Source organism: Lampetra planeri, chromosome 4 (assembly GCF_965212315.1).
Source record: "Lampetra planeri chromosome 4, kcLamPlan1.2.h2, whole genome shotgun sequence".
Lineage (NCBI taxonomy): Eukaryota > Metazoa > Chordata > Hyperoartia > Petromyzontiformes > Petromyzontidae > Lampetra > Lampetra planeri.
This window is the reverse complement of record NC_136110.1, coordinates 27026658-27041944: the sequence shown is the minus strand read 5'-3', so window position 1 is coordinate 27041944 and position 15287 is coordinate 27026658. Positions and strand designations below refer to the sequence as shown.

Sequence of the window (15287 nt, the reverse complement as noted above, 5' to 3'; positions counted from 1 at the left end):
TATACTGTACCGCCACAGTAATCTGATTAGTTTGTGAACATTAAATTAAGGATATTTTATTACAGTTTTGCTATTATATTTCATATTGTCGGTTGTTCTTTGAAAATGTCCAGTATTGCATTTTTATATATTAAGATCCTCAGGAGAGTGACACCAGGTATTTAGTAATGCTGAATTAACTTATATTTGATATGTCACCCACATGACCAAATGTTTTCCGGTGTTCACTGAAAGGACAAAATATGAAAATAATAGGCAGCTGATTTATGTTGTTTTACGCGAGTGGAAATTACTGATGTGCAAGTGCTTTGCTCACGCATTGCACCGGCTTGCCTAGCTTTAATTTTCATACTCGTTTAGGCCTTAGCTATGAACACTTAAAACAAATCTTCCCCGAATGTGGCCAGTCCCGTCATGTTTTTCAAGCTAAGCAAAGGTTAAGTGGCTTATTTAGTACTGTCGTTGAATACGAAACTATAAAGCTTTTGCCGGGTGTTGCAGGCGTGGGGCTATAGGATATGGCCAGGATATGGTAATATCATGTCCATGTATGCATGGAAGTTTTTCTCCAGGTTATTTGTCTTCCTTCCATTTGGACGTTTTGGGGGTGCACCGGTGCAGCATAACACACCAGTCCTCATAAAGCAGTCCAACGATGTTGCTGTTGCCCTTGCGTGGAGCTGCAGACTCTCCATCAGAAGTTGCCTTAGTCTCAGCAGCTGCTTTCATATTCGAACGTGCGACACCATGGGACATAATCTTTTGATGCCACCGTCCGCCAATAAATGATTCCGGAAATTAATCGAGGAACCGTCCGACAAAGTCGAGGGCACTAGGAGTCCAATTCTGCCTTTGGAACATGGAGCAGACAATCGTCATCAGGCTGGGCGCTATACGGCAACAGACTGTGAAGCTTCTTGTTCAGCCGCTCATGTAACATTTGTCTTCCGACTGCTTCGACATCGCGAGAACTGGTTTTGACGCACCCCGCAAGATTTTCTGACCGGGGTTGCGAATCGCAGGAAAAATAAAAAAATAGGGTTGCAAAAAATATACCGCTCACCCGTGTACTGCCAAATACGTTAATTTGTCAAATACGGTACAGTGCTCAGTAATGGTTTTGGCCAAACATTCTAATGTGGGACTCTCCTTGAAGAGTCTTCAGAATTGGGGAAATTTGGTAAATCATTGGTATTATTATGCAAACACATTTGCACAGTGATTTCAATCTCATCTTTTTATTCGGTTTCCCTTCCAATGCAGAACATCACATCAAATGGTCACAGCCTGGTTAGGCCTGTTATATTTAGCCTTTTGCGTGTTATCGTGTATAAGAGGAATATGATCTCAGGTCCTTGCCCATTTGGCTGTGCCACTACCCACTGGTAACATGTAAACATTGAGTAACGTTTCATTTTAACTACTGTGATATCTTTCATATGCAACATTTACGGCGCACAATTGTTCTGCGTTAGCTCGTATTATCCACCAAATTGTAACTTGAGGTTGGTAGTTGTACACTGCAAGGTAGTTGATATTTTCTCCGACTTGCTATACATTATGATAAATAGAATTTAGTTTGGGATTGTGATTCTTAATTTAAGAAATGTCAAATGCAGAACGAGTAATGAACGGGGCGGCTATATTGAATGATGGCCCAGTGACCTGCTCACAAGAGGAGGCCCTGGGTCTTGATTACGAGCTTCGAGGAAGTAGCTTCGTTATTCATCGGAGCAAAATCTCTCTTTGTCAAGAATGTTATGCAAATATGTACCCATTCAGTATACACAGCGGTTTATAGGAGGGTGTTTTTTTTTTACCAGTTCTTTCATTCTTTGCGGAGTCAGGCATATACAATAGGATGTTGATTCCCAGGTCATTATCGCAGTTATTGCTGCACATTTCAGCTTTGTTTTAAATCTCATGTCTGATTGGCCTCGATTCTACCTGATTTCCCCGAGCCAAGGATAAGATTAATCGAATTGCGCAAGTGTTTTGCACGCATGAATTTTGTATGTAAAGTACATACTTTGTTTTCGAAATAATATAACATTGCTTCTGTCTGACCTTGTTGAGACAAGCAAGAGCACGTCTGGCAATGGACCAAATAATATAATGGAATAACCACTTCATGTTTGCCACTATATTTAGACGAAACTGTAGCACCCAGAGTGCATGTCAGACAGTGGATGTGTGCGGCATGTAAAGCACACCGCACTGATGTTGTATACATCTGCTACACTGAAACATGTCATGTTTATGGCAGTGACTAATGATGAATTGTTTTTTTTTATTGCGTGTAGAGGAGTGGGTGGAGATGTTTATAATGTTAAATCAATATTTGAAATCTGGAGAACAAATTTCCAAGAGTCACGTTTTGAAGTTTGGGAGAGCATTTCGTGAATGGTAATGCGAGTCCAAATTAATTTCCCCCCGGCTTGTTGCGATTAAAATAACTGTGTTGCTTAAAAAAAATCGTAATAATAGGAATACATCGGTTGTGATGTAGAGAATACAAGGGCATTCTGTCGTGGTGTAAAACTTAGCACTGGACATGGTCGCCGTTCGAGCTCCTGTCATGGCAGTTAAAACAATCGACACGTTTTATTGGTTCTTTCGGTAAAGTTACGTGGAAGGGAAATAATAAAATAATAATAAAATATAATAAAATACAATTCTCACGACGTTTCGGCCACAATGCAAGCAGCCGTCCCGTCCTCAGGTGAAGAACAGGTCTGTCGGAAAGACAGCGTCTGGATGAGACCTGTTCTTCACCTGAGGACGGCTGCTTGCGTTGTGGCCGAAACGTCCTGAGAATTGTATTTTATTATGTTTTATTTTAGTATTTTATTATTTCCCTTCTACGTGACTTTACCAAAAGAACCAAGAAGATGAATCCCTGCAGTCACGAAAGCTTTAAATCAAAATAAAAAAAATCGACACGTTTCTGAATTCCCCCAATGCCTCTGTGCATGGGTCCACCGACACTTCATCGGTGGGGTCACGTGTGTTGAGGTAAAGAGTGGGTACTCCTTGCCTCTCTGGCATAGCCATGTTTGTTTGTTGAAGTACAGAGTTAGCCTGATCATTTACATTATGAGAGCTCCTTTGCCAGTAGCAAAATATAATATTAGGTTTTTTACCCTTTTTTCTGGCAACAAAACTGAAACCTTGTTTTTACAAGGAATCATGTTTGCATTAACCACAATACCTGCAGTCAGAATGCAAACAAAAAACACACTCTGATAATGTATGCATTGACCTTGAAATCGATTGGTCCACACCAGAGACAGATTTCCTTATGCTTACCCCGAGCTCTCATTACTCATTACTCTGATCGTGTGTTGTCTTTGAGTTGTGCGCCTTTTGGCATCTTCTGGTCGACCACCATATGAGACTAGGCTATGAGGAAAGCTGTCTCTGGTGTGGTTAATGCAAACATGATTCCTCGTAAAAAAAGGTTTCAGTTTTGTTGCCAGAAAAAAGGGTAAAAAAACTACTATTAGCCTGATGACTTTAATCTAAATTATCTTATGCTTGTTATTCTTTGACTTGCATCTCACTGGGATTTTTGCACACATCGTTGCTATACGGTGTTTTTATCTGGAAGACTTTGCTGTTTTTTCCTGGATTTTTCTGTTGCGCGTAGCCGCTTTAAGATGTTCTTTGTTCATGTTTTTGTCTGTTGCGGTTGCACCTGAGTCAAGAGCCACATGGCTCACAGGGCTACACCTAATAAATGAAACTGAAACTCTTCCAATGCATCTGGCCAGCATGGAAGAGTATGCCAAAACACACTCCAGAGGGGTTCTCTAAATTGTTTTTTTATTACGCTTGTTCTCCTAGGAGAAAGCATTACCAAGTCTCATGGCCGTTTTAACAGTAGGGTTGAGCCAAGTGTTCACAGTAGGGGGCGATGGTTGCCACGTGTCCTTTCCAGTTGAATAATTTATTTGCGGGTAATTTTTCTAAATTTGTTAAGTTTGGACGATGACGCCGATCACAATGGACAGCGCTTCCATATTACACCACACATTCTTTGAAATATGCTGCCAAGCAGACGGCATATAATTTAACTCTTCATATCTTAATCTAAGTTGTCTTGTGGTTGTTGTTGTTTGACTTGCATCCCACTGGGATTTTTGCACATTTTTGTGTACGGTGCTTTTTGTGCAATATTTTACTGTCTTTTCTTGGATTTTCTGTTTGCACCCAGTCACATATTCACTTTAAGATGTTTTTTGTTCATGTTTTTTGTTTGTTGCGGTTGCACCCGATTCAAGAGCCGAATGGCTCACAGGGCTATACCTAATACATGAACTTGAACTTGATATCCAACCACAGTAATGTATATTGGACTTCTTTTGGACCGTACATAGCCAACCTCGATAATAATCGGAGGTGCGAGTAATAACCAAGGCGGCCACTGGATTCGAACCGTGAACCTCTGCAACAAACGTCTCATGCGCTCCCGCTGGGGCATGTCACCGCAACATATACCAACAAGGGTAAAAGAGCTTCCAGTAGTGAAAAGTCCTTCTGTCAGAAGTGGTGCGAGCAAGACATTGCTGCTGCACATTTAAAGGAGAGGATAGCAATTGGCAGGGCTGCACCTTTATCTTCTTGTGATTTTTTTTTTCATACAAAGCGTGTGTGTGTGGGGGGGGTGTCACAAGTTGAAGCTTGCAAAAACGCAATCGTTCTTTTGCGTACCCGTTGGAAAGGATTAGACCTCGGCGACATCCTGCAGGGGTTAGCCTGAGCTGCATGGCAGCAATAACAAGCGCCCTTCATAGAGGTTTTTCTTTTTTTGGGGTTAGATCACGTAAATATGAATAAGTGACAACCCTTACTAATTGGCTGTGTCGGTTGGTGGCAGGTTTAACGACACGTTTATATTTACGCCCATCTAACCCACCTCACCCCCCCCCCCCCCAAAAAAAAAAACAACCCACAACAACCCTGTATTAAGGATGATATTTGGGTCGCAAAAGCCCTCCCCCTCTCTCTCTCAACTTATACGTGTTCTTAAAAAATTAACACGCGTGTCGGCTTTGTGCGGCTTCCGTGAACTCTCGCGATGGTGCCCGCTGCTCCCCGGGACGCGCCAGGTGTGTGCGTCTGCCCCCACCCCACCAACCCCCCCCCCCCCCCCCCATTGTTTGTTCGGCCGTTTGCGTTCAACGCCGCTACCGATGTCATCCATAATATAGGTCTCGTTGGGGTTAGGTCGCGATCTAACAACACCCCCAACCAAAAAATAAAAACCTATATTTATGGGTGGGCGTTGGCTGTTAGCGCACTGCGCCCGTTGAAACCTGGGCAACCCGAGTTCGATTTCCCACCTCGCGGCCAATACCCGCTGATGATAATTATCCGAACTGGTCTTGGGCCTCCCCTAGGTCGACTCAGCCTCAATTGAGTACCCAGTGCATCACCACTGGGGAGATGAAGGCGGCCGGGCGTGGTGTTGGCCGCTCGACTCCATCGTGCGCCGTGCCGACCACCATAGCTGCTCGCTAACAGCACTTTCCCCCACAGTCTGTTAAAAAGGGCTATTACGGGGGAATCTTTGTCTTTGCCGGCAAGGGGTCTGCTGTAAAATGTGTGATGGATTTACAGGCAGTGTTGGGTGGTTGTATGGGGGGGCATTGGTGAGGGCAAGGTGGTGGGGGGGGGGGGTTAGTGGTTGGGTGGTTGTTAGAATTTATTGATATTTTTTTACTATTAAATTCGCCTACGTAATGCGTTTTATGTAATGTACCGCATTGCAGTTTTGCGTCCGTCTCCGTTTAATGAGTCATGCATTTTTTAAGTGTTCATTCTCCTTCGGCGCTGGCATTTGAGCAACGTAAATTGCCGCACTGTCGTAGAATCATCGTTATGGAAAGAAGTCGGCCCACTGCGCGTTTTGCAGGCGCTTCATCGGGCCTTCAGTGTTGCTTTAATCAACAATTAGCATTTGTTTACAAAGCAACACCTTCTAAGCTCACGCTACCTGTTAATGGGGGGTTGGTATTACGACTCTAACCCAACTCGTAACAACATGTTCACACCACCGTGACGCCTGCATCTCACTCACAGTTTTACTCACCCAATGTTATTCTCAATAAGCTCGACTGCTGTTGAGAGCCAGAAGGTTCAAAGTTCATTTATTAGGTATAGCCCTGTGAGCCATTCGGCTCTTGAATCGGGTGCAACCGCAACAACAAAAAAACAAAAACATGAACAAGAAAACATCTTAAAGTGACTACGTGCAAACAGAAAATCCAAGAAAAGACAGCAAAATATTGCAGAAAAAATCACCGTACACCAAAAACTGGTTCGGAGTTTTGCACACTTAAACACAAATGCCGCTGGATAATTTTGGTCTGGAAACCCAAAGGACCAAAACAAATGCATTTGTAATTGAAGATACAGGATGGAGTCTCCTTATATACATGACTCATTATGGGTTATTCATGAGTCGAGCATTTTGATTTATAATGATACATTTTTGGGCTATATTGTGATACGTGTTATGACAATTTTTAACTATACCCTCTGCCACCGGACAGAGGCAATCAAATCAAGTTGTCACGTGGGCAAATATTCCAGTTCATTTGGTTTAATTGCATCCGGAGTGTTGAAAAGCAAGAAAAAGTTTGACAGTTTTACCCGACGTTTCGTTGGAGATGACATCCAGCATCATCAGATGTTCACTAACAGAAGCTTCAGCGGTTATGAGAGACTAACCATTCATGACAATATTGGTCATGAAATCCTACGCATAAATGTATTGCATTTGATCGTTTAATTGTTTTCGTAAACATTCACCTTTAAAAAATGTTTTAACTCTTTATCATTAACCATGAAGCCTGTAACACGTTTAATGAGGCAACGTACTGGCAACGAACACAGTGAAACTGATTTTAGTTTTTAATTAGCAGTTGCGTGATAATGACGGTGATATTGACCTTCGCTTTCCACTTTAGCCTTAGAATTGCCCACAGTACAGTGTGTGCCTGTTGGCAGATTCCCATTGCTTCTACGTCTCGGGGAATATGTCTCGTGGGACATGGTGCATGTGGTAACCTGCCATGTGGGTGAGTGGGGACCTGCAGACTCAGGGCCTTGGTGCGGCGTTATCAGACCAGCACCATGGCAATAGCCGGGGCAGATGGGAGTATGACTCAGCATGCAAGCCACAGATGTAAACAAGTGCCATGCTCAGGGACTATTAAACAGGTGCAGGGATTGCACAGAGAGCCACCTGTTCACCGTAATAACCTTAATTGCACCACTTGAATATGAATCAGTTGAGGGCACGCGACAGAATATGCTTGACCAAATTTTGTTGGTGGTCTAATTACAGGAAGGGCCCATTCAGCAAGATACTCAACTTCAGTACCTCATTCTGCTAGAGTGGATCCGGCCAGCGCTGTCATCTAATTGGGTCGTCTAATGTATGTCTAGATTCACTTCGCGTGTCCTGTACAGATTATACTATTTTCTTGTGGTATTTACCCGGACCAAAATAATCCTGTGGGCATCAATAAACGCATGTGAACATATCTTTTGTGGGAATTTATCTAGAGGACCATAACACAGCATTTACACAATGGCTTAGTTGTAGGAGATTGTTTTCGTTGTGATCAACAGCAAAGCTTGCATTTGGGTTAAATAAGAAGTTGACTTTTTTTTAATGTCAGTAAATATTTTTTCTTCTCCCTCTTTTGCCTGAACTTGAAACATATTAAAAGTGCAGCCATCTCATCACTTACATTCCCATTTGTGTAAAGCAGCATGGGAAAACTGGAATAATTATGTCCCATAAACTGTACAAAAGCCACCACTAATCCCATTTTATTTGAAGGATATTAAACGCTTACGCTTGTCATTAAAACAAGTGGCTTCACGTCCTACGCATGTATGCCCATAACAGGAAACATTGCTACAAGGCATGAGAACAGCGATAACTAGCTTCGTAATAGCAGTCAGGACATGCCCAGAGCGGAGACGGAGCGATGGAATAAACTCATCCGTGGCAGTAAGATGGATTGCATGCGTGCACGTCTCGAGGCAGTGGAACCAATGTAGGGGAGCTCTATCCAGCAGTGCACGCAGCGTGGCTGTTGTTGATATGGTGGTGGATGATTTTGTGGTGGTCTGAAATATGGGGTGTGAATATATATTTTTTATTGATGTGGTGGGTCTCAAATTGGTGATTCCACAGGCCTTGTCACATTGGTGTGATTATATAGCTTCCTGTACCTGCATCGATCCTTTTAAAAGGAAATGTTTGTGTAATTGGAGATGCAGACATGAAGGCGTTGAGAACGCTAAGTTTGCCGGATGACTCGGGGGTAAGAAAAGATGGCAGGGTACCTCGGTGATCAAAATCAGAATCAGATGATCTATAAAGATGTGTTTCATAGATGTCCAGTTGGGGCAGGTCAGAACGTTACAACAACAAACAATACAAAAACGCGTCAGGAGTGCAAAGCATAGGAATGGTAAGCAAATTACTTAAAAATATATACAAATAAAACTAAACTATTCCGATCTTAACAGGATCAGAGCACTGAATTGGCATTGCTGGGATCCAGGACGTACATGTGATTAAGCAAGGTTTTCTAGTGCAGGCGGGACAAGTGATGGTTTCACCCCAGTTCCCATTGACCAAAAAAAAAAACTCATCATATTAAATAAAGTTTTTTTCGAAGTCTAGCTATGTGCCCTCTCCAAGGGTTATTATACTTTGATTGACGTGGGACGAGCTGTTTTCTCAGGGCATAGCCCTAGTTTGGCTAATGACGCCTTTTGATGAAGTGACCTCAGAAGTAGTTCTGCAGTGTCATCTTTTGCGTGGTCATTCTCTGACAAGGAGTATTGCACATGTAGCTTCGAATTAAACTTTCTTCATCTGATGAGCACTATTGAAATGTATTTGAAGACATTTTTTCATATCATTTGTGGAAAAAGTGTTGAGAAAAGGACATTTTCGCATCCTACGTATTTCTTTGCGATTTTGTTGTGGTCTGATTGCTCTGGATTTGACCCCAAGAAATTGTCAAATGTGAAACATTATGCAACCTTGAGTACAGTAATTCTGCAAAGGATTATGGGAGTCAGAAAAATGAGGTAGAGGAGGGCAACAGCACATCTGAGACCAGCAAGAAGGTGCCATCACGTGTTCCGTCTCAGCCATGATTTATTATAGAGCACCAAGGGGGAGGCTTCAGTCAATGTCAAAAGAGGACTTTGAACCAGGGGTAGTGGGTCATGGACCATGACAGGTTTGGATACAACACTCTGATGAAAGAGCTGCAGTAGTAGGAGGATGCAGACAGCCACTGGAACTCCGCAATCTCATCAAGCGTGCCTGCCGATCACGCAAACCCATCCCGCCCAAATTCCTAAATGTTCATGGTGTTTGCTGCAATGTTTCTATTTATTGTTACTATTTTTTTTATTTTACAAGGAAAGCTCTTTTTAAGAATATGACTTGGCCACAAATGACAGCTCAACGAAGTGGCTTATCACATGGAAATGTATATAGCAGATCAATACTCTAAATTAATGTTCATAAATGTGGGGAGAAAAACCAGAGGACCCACGAGAAAAATCCACGCGACCACGGGGTGAACATGCAAACTCCAAATAGACAGGCATCGTCAGGGTCACAATCGAACCCACAACTTCCTGTATACAAGACATGGTAGCTAACATCTCATCACTGTGGCGGCCAGGCACTCTATGGTCCCCGAAACTTGACTTTAATTGTGCCAAACTGAATAAAAAGAAATATGTGGTTCAAAATATTAATGTGTAAACCATTGCAGTTATTTCATAGCATCTAAATGTCAAAACTGATTTCCTGCTCCAATGATCAGTATGTAGCACTCGTATTGTTTACAGCCCTGAGCCAGTGGTGGAATTCCACATTCCTAAGGCAGGGGGTGAGTCGATCCATAGTTGAACCACTGTTAACTTTTCTACAAAGTGATATCGATCCCCCCCCCCCCCCAGATAAATGATGGACTGAGGCAATCCCCGACCAGGATTTGAGCTTGCAACCACCCGATTGCAAATTGCTTATTCTACTACCGAGCCAACTGGCCAGACAATCTAAATTTACAAGTGTGTTGTACAGTAATCCCCTGTTTAACGCGCTAGAAGTAGATGCGTTACTGAAAAGTGGCACATTAAGCAAGAACCGCATTAAGTGGGGAATTGCTGTACTGAATCACATTTGCACCGTGCGATCAGCCTGCAGTCATCCGATGGCTGGACAAAGAACTGAGATGATGTATCATTCCGTGTACCGTCTCGTACCGCTCAGCCGCGCAGCTCAAGGAAGTAGTTCGTCGTTGACCGCTCTGAAACCGCGTTAGAACGGTGTGCGCGTTCGGCGTTGTGCACAAACTGTTCGCTATTGGAAGAACTTTGTTATAGCGGAAGCACGTTGTGTGAAAACGCGTTAAGCGAGGACTTTCCGTACATGTAATGTACCTGCAGTTCGGACGAGAAGGCCAATTACCCTACAGAGGGGCTCTCCGGAGCTCCTTCTCGTGGAAACCCATCACCTGTATCATGAACAGGCACTTTCAGGGCTGCACCTTTAACGATTTACTTTCAACAATAACATTTAAACAAAAACACACTAATGTAATATTAGTGGGATTTGAAGCAACTGACATATACATAGTAATACTAATACATGAATTATATGCAGTTATGAAGTCCCTTTAAAAATAGCCAAAGCTGGTAATGGTAAATTACATTTTAATGATCTAAATTGCATTTAGCATAATAAAAAAATGTATGGCACGTAAAAAAAACGAATCTCGTCCCCAACTGCTTTTAATTGATTGTCGTCACACACTCCGCGTTAAGTGGCTAATCTCGGAGTCTTCCTGCAGCGTTGGGTTGACATTATATCTATGGAGCGTTTGCGGTGCAACGATAAATGTCCCCTTCCATCTACCCGCGCTTAATTTCCCTCATAGCTGGGTGCCGAATGCGCTGAATAGGCCTTGGGGCTCGGAGCCCAAGCAGCGCCGTGCAAAGGTCTCGTGAATATACAGTTGTGTGTCCCCAGCGTCTGAATTTTCTGCTCTCTCTTCTTATATTGTTTCGGGTTACAGTTTGCATGAGCCGCAGGCTTCAGAGAAGAATATCGGTGAGGCTTACGGAGGTCTCAACGAACACAATGAGATGTACACGTGGAACAGATTCTTGAAGGCTAGGATAAAGAAACACATGCGTGTAAAAATCTAGATTTGAAGCTTTCGTGACTCCAGGAATCCATACTGGTTCACTGCAAAAACAAAGGTCCCCCGTATAGCCTTAATAGACTGTTGGGGCATGTGGTGTTAGCGAGCACCCTACGAAGGCTGGCACGGTGCGCGATGGGGGTTGGTGGCCAACAACCCGCCCGGCCGCCTTTGTCTCCCCAGCGGCGATGTTTCCACACCGCACCAGGTACTCAGTTGAGGCCAAATCGACCCACCGGAGGCCCAGTGACCGGTTTAGATGATCGTCGCTCGTGTTGGTGGCCGTGAGTGGGAATCCAACTCGGGTGGCCGGGTTCGTGGCGTCACCACGCTAACTGCTACACTGCAGCTCCCCCATACTAGTTCACTACAAAGATCCCCCGTATAGCCTTAACAGACTGTAGGGGCAAGTGCTGTTAGTGAGCACCTGTGAAGGCCGGAACGATACACGAGGGGGGTGGGTGGCCAGCACCACGCCCGACCGCCTTTGTTTCCCCAGTGGCGATGTTTACACACCGCACCAGGTACTCATTTAAGGCTGAGTCGACCTAGGGGAGGCCCTGGACCGGTTCAGATAATCGTCACTGGTGTTAGCAGTGAGCGGGAATCGAACTCGGGTGGCCAGGTTCATAGCGCAGCGCGCTAACCGCTACACTACCGCAGACACTTCCTCACCGGCAGTCAGTGGCCCCCTTTAACACAGTTCTATGGATACTACTTACCATGGTTACTGTTCCCATGAATTTCACTCATTGATTCCTACATCCGTGTTCAACCACCGTGCTAGCAGACCACAACAACTGCTCTCTCTGCGTACTTGCACGGCTCGATTATAGAATTACCTCGCATCTCCTCGTTTCACAAGTTCTTATAACCTTGCTTAATGAAGGAATGGTTTGACTCTCATCTTCTCTGCATTCAATCACACCATTTGTTGCTAGCGCCTTGGCGTTTTAGACTCTTGGGCCCATTTTCAGCAACCATCTGATAAAAACAAATTTGAATAGTTAGATGTCAACATTAATCACATTCTGACGACAGAACATACTAAATATTGCACTTCACTTGTTACTTTGTAATGAGTACTTCAAGTCAACTTGAAACTTGCAACAGAAATTTGTAAAATAACCCAATTATTCTGCACATATTTTAGTTCAATGTCAAACTTTCAGAATCTTTCAGCTGCTCTTAGTACGATGAAGGGTTCTAAGTGTTTGGCGATAATAGAGTCTGTCAGTTTGCTTCACACTTCAGCTTGTGTGATCAGTTTTGTATGACGCATGAATTCACGTAACATTAATGTCACAATTTCACATAGACCAACACAAAAGGGAATAGGAAGGTTAAAACAATTCGTGTTTTCCCCCTTCAAACAGGAAAGCATTGTCAGGAAAGTCCTCGCTTAACGCGTTTTCACACAGTGCCTTTTCTCTATTAGGCAACACTTTTAGCAAAACGTGGAACGAGCCCGTTGTGATTACGTGGTTTCTGAGCGGTCGACGACGAACTACTTGAGCTGTGCAGCTGAGCGGTTATGGGAATTATGGGTGTACCTGCAGATTAATGCTGGTAGGAACCACCTGGTTCCACCAGCCCACACGGGATTATTGTGTCCGTCCGTCCGTCGTGCATCCAAAAATGGGAGGGGTGGGGCTGGGTGGAGAGGGGAGGGTGGGGAGGGGATGGGTGGGGAGGGGAGGGTGGGGCTGGGTGGGGTGGGGCTGGGTGGGGAGGGGCTGGTCACCCCGTGGTGCCCTTATAAAACTCAACGTTTAACCTACTCACGCCGGCTTGTGCCCACCCTCACACAGTCGGCCATATTTGCGGAATACACCACGCCGCCGTTGACCCTGGCCATTGACCGAGCAACCCAACGTTCCTACCAGCTGCCTCCGCAGGAATGTGTTACAGTACCCGGTGTAGCCTCTGTTATCTGTGGGATGACTGCAGACTCATTTTTTTGTAGTGCAGTTGTGACTCAGTACGACGATTCCTCGCTTAATTCGTGTGTGCTTCACGCGGCATTTTTCGGGAACGCATCTACTGTGTTAAGCGAGGAATTACTGGAAAGAGGCACACGTGTTTCTAGCCACCTCTTAACCCTGCCCTCCATGGGTTTGGGTATAATAGTGTTTGCATGCCAAGTGACTGTTGTTCCACTGTTCGACTTCCTCTGCAGTTTTCTCACTCGTTGATTACAGATCGTAATTTACAGGTTAAGGTTACAGCTCGTGTTTGTGTTACAGTGGTTGTGTTTAAGCAAAACGGACCACTAGTACTCTTTGGTTCTTCCAGTAAAGTCACTTAGGTAGAAATAAAATAAAACATCACGACGTTTCGATCGCAACACAAGCGGTCGAAACGTCGTGATTTGTTTTTTTTATTTCTACCTACGTGACTTTACCGGAAGAACCAAAGAGTATGGATTCCTGCAGTCACGAAAGCTTCAAATCAAGATCGGACCACGAGTGTTCATAAGAATAAGCACACGTTTTAGTTGATATCATTGCTAAATTAAACACTCACTTCCATGATGAAGCAAATAAAAAAGAATCTCTGCATTCCTTATCAATGTTTTTTCTTAGTACCAGAGCATAGGTTAAATGTGCTCTCACACTGCTAAGAATTCTAGCACCTCAGCACATATATATAATCATCGTTGTGGAAAATTACATATTGTGCAGTTCACCCAAGGGCGTGCATTTAGCGTGCGTTTTTCATCATGTTGTAAAGATGTCTCTTTTTGTTCTCTTGGTCCTTGGCTGTAGGCTCATTCGAATGCGGCTAATGAAATTGAATGATTGATTTGGCGTAGGAATCACCAAAGAATGTATGAAGATGTAGTCTGTTCTCGCTGCTGCTGCTTTCACTTCGATAAAAAAATGCCCACGTCAAATGTATTTTGCGGGGAGCTTTGCTCACTAGAAAGATATAGACTGATTGAGAGCAAAATGAGAGGTTTCCATTAAAACATCATCCTATATATACTCTTTGGGTGTATTCGGTAAAGTCACGTAGGTAAAAAAAATAAAAATGAAAGAACAACTAAATTAAATCATTTTTATTTTATTTTTCTACCTACGTGACTTTACCGAATAAAACCAAAGAGTATGGATTCTTGCAGTCACGAAAACTTCAAATCTAGCATCCTATATATGTTATTTTTTCATAAACTATAATTAATTACTGGTATGATATGTTTTTTTCTGAAATGAAATTGGTGTGTGCTACACACTTTCTATAATATTTTTGTGAGCTCACTAGTTCTCCACGGAGAGAGATACTGTAGGTTGAATGTGCCATACAACTGGGCAGGATGTTTTATTAGCCAAGTGAACGTTTCAATTAATTAAATGTTTTAATATACATATGTATAGTGCCCCCTCAATTTTCACAATGAGTACTTTCTACACAATTAAAGGTCTCGGACAACTGTAGCCTGTTTAACAACACGTTTTTAGGTTTCGACATTGTACCCGCAATAATCTGAGTTGACAGTTTAAATAATAACCTAATAAGGCAGGACTCCTGCATGAAATGCTCTATGTGATCACTACCATCGACGTTGCATAAACTATTTTATATCTATCCTAGTGCGGTGAGTCTTGAAGCACTGGTTTGCAAGAGACTTGGGTTGGAGGTAGTGATTAGGATCAGCGTGTGTGCGAGTCAGTAGCGTAGCTGTTAGCCGTGATGCGCAACGAACTCAGGGTCCCAAGTTCGATTCCCGCTCACGGCCAACACCAGTGACGATTATCTGAACTGGTCATGGGCCTCTCCTAGGCCGACTCAGCCTCAAACGAGTACCTGGTGTGTTTGGCCACCCACCGCCCTCGTGTGACGTGCCGGCCTTCATAGGTGTTGGTTAACAGCACTTGCCCCAACAGTCTGTTCAGGCTACACGGGGGATCTTTGTTTAAGAGTTAGTGCACTGTACAATTTTGCCAAGGCATTAACTTATCAGTGGAAAAACTATACCTGGATGAGGTAAACTGGTGGCTCGGAGGTCAGAGCTCTGAACTGGTTCTG

General features: G+C 43.6%; 1 protein-coding gene across 3 annotated transcripts in view; it reads left to right on the top strand.

The window, feature by feature from the left end:
• Positions 1–15287, top strand: part of LOC144717881 (microtubule-actin cross-linking factor 1-like) — a 261212-nt gene that overhangs the window by 87790 nt on the left and 158135 nt on the right. The gene's annotated exons all lie outside the window — the stretch shown is intronic.